Raw genomic sequence first — 10,234 nt, forward strand, 5'->3', positions numbered from 1 at the left:
CCCCCATTCCTGCCTTTGCTCTTTGCTGACTTTTCAGCCTCTAGCAAAGATACCTATTGCGAAATAGGAAAGAAATTACAGCTCTGGCAGTTCATAAATTTCAAAACTAAGGAAAAAACAAACAACCAACCCAAAAACTAGAAAGCACAGCAGCGAAAGAAATATGACAGAAAGGTATCAGTGAGGAAAAACTGGATATAGTGAATGTATTCCTTTTTCATTTTAAGTTAAAGTAAAAAAAAATCCAATAACATTTCACAGAATATTTAAAAAGAGTAGAAAATTATTCTGTCTCAACAACGAAAATGTGAGAATCCGGTTACGTGATGTTGTGCTGCTTCAAACTTGCAACATATATTTTTTGTTTCTCACCTACCACATTTCTTCTGTATCTTCACACCTGGGCTGTACAGAGCTTCTGCCTACATTCCTGAATGTCCTCCTATTGAAAAATAAAAATAATACATTTCCATTCTTGAAATCCTAATCATTTGTAACAAGAATTTGTAACCAACCTTTTTTGGGAAAAAGTTCTAAGCCTATCGTATCCCTCCAACATTCAATTGTACCTTGAATTCTTTTGCAAAACTGGCAACAGCAAATTCAACATGATGTCTCCTTGTTTAAGGATTTCCATTACACACACAGTTATTCCTGAGCCTGAGTTTCTGAAGCTGCCCACTTAGTGTTCTGTAAAGTAACGAAAAGGCAAACGTAACGTTCAAGACATTATCTGACAATGACCACAGAATACCCAGTCGTAGATATTGGAAGTGGCAGATGATGCCTTGAGTGTGGAAAGAAAAAACGAAGGAGCTTGCAAGGGTAATTCTTGTTTCATTGCTAATAGATGGAGATCCAATACAAGTCCTGATTTTCTAGGGGGTTGTGCATATGTGTGCGTGGTTCAATTTAAACAGCTCGGCATTTCACAAAATAGATACCAAAATTGATTCTACCTACTTTAGGCTAAACATGTGAAAATGCTGACTGACAGAATCACCTAAGGGTAATAAATCTGCCAAGTGTTTTGTTAAACAGCTATTCAGTTTGAAATGTATCCCGGCATTCTAGAATAACAATGGGCTACTGTAATGTATGATGCATTAATTATATAGTTGACAAGAAAATTACCCTTCAAGCCAAGATTACTAAAAACTTTACTAGTTTTTTTTTTTTACCCTCTCCTGTTGAATACAGCATTCAGTGTAGCCCTCCCAGGGGTTTTGCCCACCTCCTCCTGCAGAGTTAACCAGCATGGCAATAAAGTACCAGGGAGATTTGCACTGATATTTCACTGAGAACATTGGTTGCTTCCCCAGATTTTATTATAGCTGCTAAATGATGAATATTAACATACAAAATGGCCTTGGGTTTCCTCAGTATAAGTTTTTCTGATAAATATAATAAAATGTTGCTTCAATTTCTGACTGTATTTACATTCTACAACAGGTATGCCTGCAGATCTCTGACAATCTATCTGGAAAAAAAACCCACAACCACATCAGCTTTTGAACACTCGCTCATATATTAGTGAAAGAGTAGGAACTCTGGTCTTGGAGACAATGGAAAGATGCTGTAAATTAGTATAAGAATACAACAGAAAAGTAAATACACTGTTATGAGTAGAACATAATTTATGTGTTTTCCAGGCAAATACTCCTCTCTGATCCCTCTGACTGTTCTTGAAATTCTTGCAGTTCAGGGCAAAATCTGGATGCCCTCAGTAAAGCGGTGCAGTGGTGCTCCTGCGTACAGATACCCCCCCCGTATGCTGCCACATGTACCTACATACAAATAAGCAGTTTTAGAAACTACAGTTTAAAACCAGTAAATTCTTCCCCAATAGCATCCTGACTACAGGATGTAGAAACAGAAGCAGATTCAAAGGTCACAGGAGTGCTGCAAGTGTCATGGGAGGACTTGGTTCTGTAATAATTTCTTCTACTCTGTACTTTATTCGAAAATTTGGGGATGTGAAAAATTATGTGTATCGGACTTAAATTCTGCCTCAAAGATTAATAATTCTTAATTTTGCTATAGTTACTTTCTAAATACAATTACCAGTGATGCATCTGATTTTTTGAGTTAGGATCTCTCTCAACACACAGCACAATTCTCCAGTGAGTTTTCAGCATTCATGCACTGTTGCTGATATGGAAAAGCATTTCTAGTATTGCCAAGACAGAAGTGCTTACTAGCAAGGAAATGTTTCAAAATTGTACTGAAATATACTCTGTAGAGTTGACAATGATGTGTTAAGACTAAAGAAAATATTACATGTGCTGTAAGTTGAATTAGAAATCAAAGATCTCTTATAAGCATAAAACGGAACACCCAATTTCCTATAATTTGAGGTACAAGCATGACTTACAATCAAACACATCTGAAAAATGACACCACTGAGATTTGCCACCCTGAGGAACAGTCTGTAAGGATATATGTTTTTAGAGTAATGCCATGCTTCCTTTTAAATGGGTACAGAGAAATTCTTCAGTTTTACAGTATAATTTTAGAAAGTTACATCTTTTATAGTCTGCTTTACTGTAGGCTTTGTAAACTCACTATTAAAATAAATGAACAGGCAACGTGGATGAAAAGACTACTCCGTTTCAACTGTTATAACCCCCACTTTACCAAATCACGTTACCTTGTAATTTATTCTAATGCAGTATGTATTTCCCTTTAAAGACAATTTCTGTCCCCTAAGCATGTGTCTAAATGCCTTTCTGATTAACCTCTCTGATCAAAAGCCCACATAGCTCAAGCAAAATCTTTCCATTTACCTCAACGAGCTGTTTATTATTCTCCCCTCCAGAAGCTGTGATGAACTTGGTACTGTAACAGTGTTTTCTTTCGAGGAAAGCTTCAGGTGAAACAGTGGTGTGGACTAGATGCTTAAAGGAAGCAAATCAAAACAACGTATTGTGCTCTCATGATGACCAAGAGGGGCTGCAACACCAAAGAGAGATTTCTGGATAGTAAGGTCAATTAGTTACTATTGACTGAAGTATCCTTTCAGAACTGCTGGTAATAATCTGATGTGGGCCCAAGTTATCGGGCCTAGTTCTTGATGTCTCTGACCTTGAGGCGAGCACAGCCTGGATGTTATAGCTCAAGTCCTCTTCTGTTTGTTCCAGCAGAAGTCAAGTCTGCCTGGTTTCAGTCACAGCTGGCAAACAGCTTAAGACTCTTGTGTGTACCTGCACATTTACAGAAGGAAAAGTTACAAAATTTCCCAAATGAAAGTTTACTGAGCAGAGAACTGACATAGGGTGAGCTCTGGTTGATGGGAGGGAAGTTTAAGAAAAAGAGAAAGCAAAGGATGCACTACAGTGACAAAAACATCACAGAGAAAAAGAAGGCTTTGTCCAGGATAAATCAGTATCTGCCAAACACTGAAATATGAAACTTGAAGCCTCTCATTTCCAATGTTTCAAATCCTCTTTCTGTCATCCCCCCCAGCCCCCAACCCCACTGTCACACAGTTTCCACAATGTAGCTCCACTTCATCAGGTCTTGGGTAGAACCTGACATTGAAGAGTTCTAACTCAAGGGGTTTTGCTGGTTTAAATGTATTTCCATCATCCACAGACTTCTTTTTCCCCAAAGATAGGTATTACACACTTTAGAGAAGGGATCGTGTTTCTTTTAATCTCTGTAACATCACCTCAACATTTAATCATGCACAAAGAGAATCAACAGAGAATGGACCAAAAAACATGCCTAAATTCTTCCTCACAATTTTCAGCTTGCCAGTTCTTGCTTCATCGCCATCACCTCGATGACTGAGTATCTTCCACAGATATCAGAGGCAGTCACAGTGCCTAGCTACGCTCCCAGACTTGCCAAATTTCGTCTGAAAATTAGGTACACTGGTTTTTCCATTGCTCCACTATGATTATCTCATGTGTCTAACACGAACCAGAGCACTTGTTTCACAATTTCATCAGATCTACAGCTTTGAGGATCGTCTGGATCACAGATTTCAAGCAGCAGACAATGTCCAACACTCTGAAGCTGCTCAAGCGTTCAATTCCGCCCAGTGTCAAAACTGTGTAGCTTAACCATATCTAGCTACAGCTGCCCAACTTTGCTCTAGTGCTTTCTAACTTTAAAGAGTTACAGATCTCTTCCTCAAATAATCTTTCGTTCTTCTTTTCAAGCAAGATAAAGAGATTAAGAGTCTAAGTGTCTCTGTAGATGGCATGATTTTCAAATCTTTCCTGTAACCCTTTCCCAAATCCTTTCCAATTTGTCAACATCCTTTTTGAAGTTTGCACATCAAAATTGGACACACATTTCTAATAGTCAAATAAGAGTACTCTGAAGCTAATTAGCGCAGTTCTGTTTAACAGTTTTCCATTTTACAGCTATGCTTTCACCACTCATTGCCTTTGGGCTCCACATGCTCTGTTTGTCTATGCTTCATTTGAACTGGGCTTTCTTTGGTGGGAAGGAAAAAAATGTAAATGCCTGCTTTCTTTCAAACAGTTTAATTTGTATTTGTAGTAGATTCTACACAATTCCATTACATCTGCTTCCAAAATGAGGTGTACTTAAGATTTTCACACAGGGCAGCAGGGGAAACACAGGAAGACACCAAAATTAAAATTAAAGAAAAAAAAATTACCTAACTTAAGAAAATAAATGAATGCCATGTGGTCCACTACACCCCAGACCACTGGTGACATAGCTTTCCAACTGGCAAAAATCTCTGTGAACTCCGTGCTCGGGAGCAGAGGATGCTGTGTATGTTGAAGAGGAATCTTGGCTGTGATGGCCTTGAAGACATCAGGTTACAAAATGGAAAATCCCTTCTCAACAGGCAATACAATTCCAGTTGGCCATTACATTGCACAGCTTCCAGGGATTACTGGTAACTTTTGTAGGCAACTATGCAGCTATAAAACATCTGGCCATATTTCATGGGGTGAGCACATACTTCCTAGGCCCCACTTGATAGTTCTGTAAGAGCAGCACTGGTTACTGACAAATACTGCCAAGTCTCCAGAGCCCACATGATACTGTCCCAAATCAGAAATGCCACAGCAGTCAAATCACAAGCGGCAGTTGTGCTAGGAATCACATAATTCATCTTTTTCTTTCCCACAAAGTACATTTTCTAGATACCTTTCATGAGAATGCTCTTGGCACCGTCACCGCCAGAAACAACCAGACTCACTGTGTCTAAACACAACACGGGCCAGTCTTGCAGGCTGTATTTTCATGAGCCTGAAATGCTTTAATTACATTAAATACTTAACTCTACACACTATGATGCTAAAAAGGTTGCCAAAAACGCAAAGCTTGCAGAAGGAGAGAAAGCACAAGAGGAGGTTAAAACCAAGCAATCACTTTAAAGAGATGTGGGAATCGGTGACAGCAGGAGATTCCAGGTATCCGTGTGGCAAGCATTAACATCTCTCCTGACTTAGACATAGTCATTTGCATACTCTCCCACTGAAGACAGTAAAACAGCATTAAAAGAAAAGAAAGAACCCCACAACTTTCCTACATTTACATGAGAGCAACAGTGAAAAACAATGAAAGCAGCTTGGCATTTTTATAAGACAGTTCAAATAAAAATTAATGGCACATGTAATAATAATTCCAAGCGTATTTTGTTTCCATTTATATCCAACTAAGAGACAATTTTTGGTGCATTTGGTTTTATAGCTCTGTGTATATGCAGCAAAGTAAAAATTCTGCACATGGGAAAATAAATAAGTGGCTCTATGACTGGTTGACAGCAAGATTTGTAGAGCTAATTAGTTCAATGAATAGGAAAGGCACTCAAAACTAACAGCTCATCAAATAGTTCTTCATACAAGAGATATCTGTCACCCTGCCTATGCTGAATAAATATTTTTACTGTCTTCCAGAGATCAATGCCAACAGAAGCAAGTGAAGCCAGAACAAACCAAAACAACAATGAAAAAACACCAAAGAGCCCCAGCCCGAAAACCTGTGCGGTCACCCAGGTCAACCGCACTGACCGCAGCTCGGTGGGTGAGAAGTTGCTGGAAATACCAAAGCTGGGAAGTACCGTCTGCCTCAGCCAAAACCAGCTTCCTCTGGCCCAGGACTGAGCAGGGTCAGAGTCAAAGCTACCGAGGCGCTTGAAATTCTGTAATAAACATGGAAACTGTTCTCGGTTTTAGTCGGGGCCAGAGGCCATCATTCTGGCTAGTCAGGCTGTGTCCAGTGTGGATGATACCACACTGTGTTATTGCAGCCCTGAACAAAGCAGGTGGGAAACGGAAGCATTAGCTCAGCCCTCCGCTCCTGGGCGGTCCCGCAGGGCTCCGGTCATGGCACAGCCCGCTGCATGTGCTGCAACCAACGATGCCTCTGGACATGGAGGCCCTGGCTGCGTTTCAGCAGAAGACACGCAGTAAACTACAAAAGCAGCTACCTTTCCACTTGCTTCTCCACACGTGTGCAGCTGTGACTGTGGGATGAGGAGGAGCTGGGTGCAACCCGTCAGCCCCCGTGCCGGCCAGCGTTCCCGGCAGCCTGGGAGGGCTCCGCGGAGCCCGACAGAGCGAGCACCTCAGCACCAGCAACTAGAGTCTCCCAGGCACCCACACGCAAGATCTGCTTCAAGACTCAGGATCTCTTAGCGAAGTGTAGCCCCTTAACAGAAGACTTGGGCCTGCGATGAATTAGGCCGTATTTTTCAGTGCTGCTCCTACCGCTACTGTTACAGAGGTGGAAGGAGGCTGTTCCTTAAAAGGGCTGGAAAAACTGCTTCTACATTAAAAATCTGCATTCCCACAACCTGAGCAGCCGCCACTGAAATAAAACTGCAAATACACAATGCAAAAAAACCCCTTGAAATTGGTTCAGGGATCACAGAACCTCCTGCCCTGTCCCAGCAAGAGGGGCCCTGCCCTCAGTGCTCGTTTCCTGTATGCAAAGCTAGGCCCAATGCACATACCTCGATTTATTTCAGATCCCACCTGAGGGGAAAAGACAATATTTATTTATCTGTTTGCAGATTTTCTCATGCACCAACATGTAAATTGACCCCAGCACTTCACTGCTATTGAAGAGCCAGGAGGCTGCAGCTCAAACCTCCGCCAGCCAGCTGCCAGGCAGTCTGCAAGTTAGAGGTTTTCAAACATCCATAAAGCAGGTCCTGTCATACAGTGTAAGAACTGCATGTACTCCTGTTGTGGATTAAGTCCTTTCTTGGGTGGTTCTCTGCTATCGGTGTATTGTGTTGAAGATTATCATTAATTAGGAAGACAGAACACATTACCGAAGTGCACTCGTGGCCTAGTAGAAATGGCAACACCTTGTGTAGACATTTGAGGTCAACTAATTTCCATAAGAGTTAGGTACAGAAGTGTTGCTTCATCAAACAGAAACAGGTTTAAGCAAGTGCTTTGTGTCAGGGAGACCCAATGGGGCAATGTGCTGCAGATTAAGGAAACAATCATGTTTTGAACTAGTAACAGATTAAATGATAAAAAGCAACAATGTTCTAAGGAGGGATACTGATAACACTGTACTTCACCTAGGTTTTTAAAACCCACATATACCAAGTTATTCAATCCCCTTCTATAAAAAATTAGATTCTCAGGGGTAGTTTTATTCCCGCAGGAGAACTTGTATGAAATATGTAATTATGAGAGACAAACCAGATTACAAGAAATTGTTCTGGGCAGTTACAATTACAAAAATACTCATCTATCCATATCTCGTACTTGTTGATGCTGAAGAAAAAAATAACATGCTAAGTTAAGAAATACCAAAAAAAAGAAAAAAAAAAAAAAAAGAGATGAAAAATAAAGAAGCAATGAGCATGCACTGAAAGCAGCTTACTGAAGCCAACAGCAAGGACCCTATATCTGTCCTCCTTCTAGCAGGACAAAGAGGAAAAGGATAAAGTCTAGAAGCAGCTGACAGGAGGGAATCGCTCACACGAGCACCAAGAGACAAAGGAACTCCCTCAAGGGGACCCGGAGAGCTACTTTACAGCTGGTCATAAATGAGCCTGCCCCATCTCTAGCAGCTCCTGCCAAATACTATCAGCAGAACTGTCCCTGTTACTGAGAAATGTAATAATGTTAAATAGTCCAAAGTAATTCATGGCTTATACGGTTTTATTATTGACATTCAAGTAAACCATCAGCTCCTCTGGTGAGCAATATTTCTAATTAGTTTGAAATTGTGATATACCTATTATTCAATCAACTCAGTTTTGCAAACTAAATTGATATCTGAAACCATTCCAAGAGATATGAGACTGCAGTAGCTACATATTTAAAAGAGGAGAAAAAGTAAACCATCTGTTTGCTTTTGTACAGTAATATAAAACATATCCTTGCCATCTCTTCTGATTTTGCCACTGTACTCCTTTGAAGAACTAAACAGAAGAAAAATGCTTAGGCTATAGCTGGCTTTCATCTTACTCCCCAAATCTTAGTCCTCTTTTACAGCAAATCATTACAATTCTATTCATCTCTTTATGCCTATAATCCAGAGTTTCAAGCACACTCTTGGATATAAAGGCCATTTGGGACAAACATAAAATGATAAAACACTGGCCTTGTCTTTTAAGCATTTCAAAATGATGACATATTTCAGTATTCAAATTCTTCTAAAACTGAGGTGCAGTAGTGAATGAAAGCAGAACTGAATAAACTCACATCTGAACATTCATTTGTGATTTAACTTTTTAACACCGCTTTGTCAAATCTTCCTGAACTTCCTTAATAACAAAACAGTACCAGGCACATTTCCACCAAGATATTGAACCTGACTGTTGAAAACATGGCACAAAAAAGGTCAATCATAGTTTCTGTTTTACTCTCCTCGTGCTGACATTGCCCCCACTGAGCTCAACAGCTTTTCTCAGGTCGACTAAGACAGGTAGCCAGCATGGAGAAAGGCCACATTCACAACTAATATAATTCGCGACCAATGGTTTCTACTGTGCTCACCCTCTCATATTGAATTCTTCTTGCGTGTTGAAAGCCAGGCCATGGCCAGGGCTGCAACTGTAATTAAGGTTCACTGAGTTGCTATTTCCATTATCAAGCCCAATTTCCAAGGTTTAATAAGTCAGCAGTTCCAATTGCACAACGCTGAAATGTGACATTCAAGTTATCAGCAGAGACACAGTTTGTGCTTATCTGTTTATCAAAATCACAGTTTAAATCCTCTCAGCTGTTGCTGAAACAGAGATCTAAAAAGCATGGCCTGCATCTTCCCCTTCATCTGTTTAGGACTTACATGCTCTGAACACCAAATTTTCCTATGGGAAAAGCCAGCACAGGGGTGTTTCAGTGAAGGCATTAGAAATGCCTCCTGTCTGACAAACAGGGCTTATTCCCATCGCTCCCTATTTATTCACACAGTCTCCAGGGAACAGAATGACTTGTTTACTTAGTTTTGACACAAACATGCCAAAATTAAGCAACCTGGCAATTGAGGGTGCGCAACCTTCATGACCTGATTGCATCAGGAGCTTAAAACAGGCGAGACCGGGCAGAGACACTGTAGAGCTTCCCCGGGAGTTCACGGGGTTCCCGTGCGGGCCGTGCCCGAGCCGGGAGCAGGAGGCAGTGCCAGCCTCTGCAGCCTCTCTCCACCCCTTCCCTCCACTCCAGGGCATTTCGCCCACTTGTCGACCCAGCAGCAGCTCAGCCCCGCCGCCCATCCCGCGGCGCAGCCCTGGCACGAGAGAGGCGTACGGAGCTGTGCCAAACACAGATGCCCACGTTGGGAACCTCTCCGTTGGCACAACCGGGCGGAACGAGCCCCGGGTACTGCTCTCCCCCAAATCAATGATCCCCCTCCAAACTCTGCAATCTCTTCTGTGGTGCAAAGACCAAGTTTGCATTTAGTCTTCCAGGGATCAGCATACTTATGATGAACACAGCCAACTTGCTGTTGCTCTTCTCCTGTATCACCCAGTTAGGAGACAATTACATTACGAATAAGAAAAGATGTGACTTTATATGCAAGTTATATGGATAAAAATCATGTTAAAATGCTACACATAATACATATATGTGCAAAAATGGAAAAGACATCTGCAAAACAGCAGATGATACTTGGTATCCCAAGCATCAATCTCTTCTTCTGGACACAAAACACGCTAGTATCCCAGAGCAGTAAGGTTAGCACACATGTAAGTCAAACTAGAAGTGACACACTAGCCAGTTTGATTTACCATACCGTGGAGATCCAGCTTGGTTCTAGCTTCAGTCTGTTCTTA

At 41.2% G+C, this 10,234-nt stretch overlaps 1 long non-coding RNA gene across 1 annotated transcript; it reads right to left on the reverse strand.

Moving 5' to 3' along the window:
* Positions 1 to 379: 379 nt before the first annotated feature.
* LOC116961763 lies at positions 380 to 3,034 on the reverse strand. The gene is made up of 3 exons (XR_004407135.2): positions 2,787 to 3,034; positions 570 to 690; positions 380 to 442 (listed from the first exon to the last, which is right to left on the reverse strand). It is a non-coding gene; the product is annotated as an uncharacterized LOC116961763 (long non-coding RNA).
* Positions 3,035 to 10,234: the final 7,200 nt, after the last annotated feature.

This window comes from Tyto alba, unplaced genomic scaffold (assembly GCF_018691265.1).
Source record: "Tyto alba isolate M040663 unplaced genomic scaffold, T.alba_DEE_v4.0 Super-Scaffold_19, whole genome shotgun sequence".
NCBI lineage: Eukaryota > Metazoa > Chordata > Aves > Strigiformes > Tytonidae > Tyto > Tyto alba.